General features: G+C 42.5%; 1 protein-coding gene across 2 annotated transcripts in view; it reads right to left on the bottom strand.

Annotated features, from left to right (window-relative positions):
• The window catches only part of Slc41a2 (solute carrier family 41 member 2), a 73,599-nt gene that overhangs the window by 6,825 nt on the left and 66,294 nt on the right, over window positions 1-480 (bottom strand). The gene's annotated exons all lie outside the window — the stretch shown is intronic.

The following is a 480-nucleotide window of genomic DNA, read 5'->3' on the forward strand; positions in this document are numbered from 1 at the left end:
ATGTGCAAGAGTGTGCAAGCATGTGTTTGCACGGGAGCGTGTAAGTGCACTGTGAGTGTAGGTGTGTATTTGTGTGTGCTCGTGTGTGTCAATGTTTCTGTGAGAACTAACGTGTTTCATCAGAGTTGTTTACAAGAGCATGAGTAAGGGGTTTGTTTACATAAAAGAAAATTTCTAAAATAAAGTCTTCTACACAACACAGAAAGAGGAGTAGAAATCTAAAAAGGAAATAGGTAACTAAACAGAATTAAGTTTGAAGGAAGCCGGGTAACCATGAAGACCATGAAGTGTCAGACATAATGAAAACTATGTGACCCCATACGCACAGACATAATGTAGTGAACATTACATGACCCTGTACACAAAGACACAGTGAACACCACCATGACCCCGTATGCACAAACATGGTGAACACCACCGTGACCCCGTATGCACAGGCAGAGGTCAGCGGATCACTGTTTGAGGCCATTCTAACTACGC

The sequence above is a fragment of the Microtus ochrogaster genome, chromosome 24 (assembly GCF_000317375.1).
Source record: "Microtus ochrogaster isolate Prairie Vole_2 chromosome 24, MicOch1.0, whole genome shotgun sequence".
NCBI lineage: Eukaryota > Metazoa > Chordata > Mammalia > Rodentia > Cricetidae > Microtus > Microtus ochrogaster.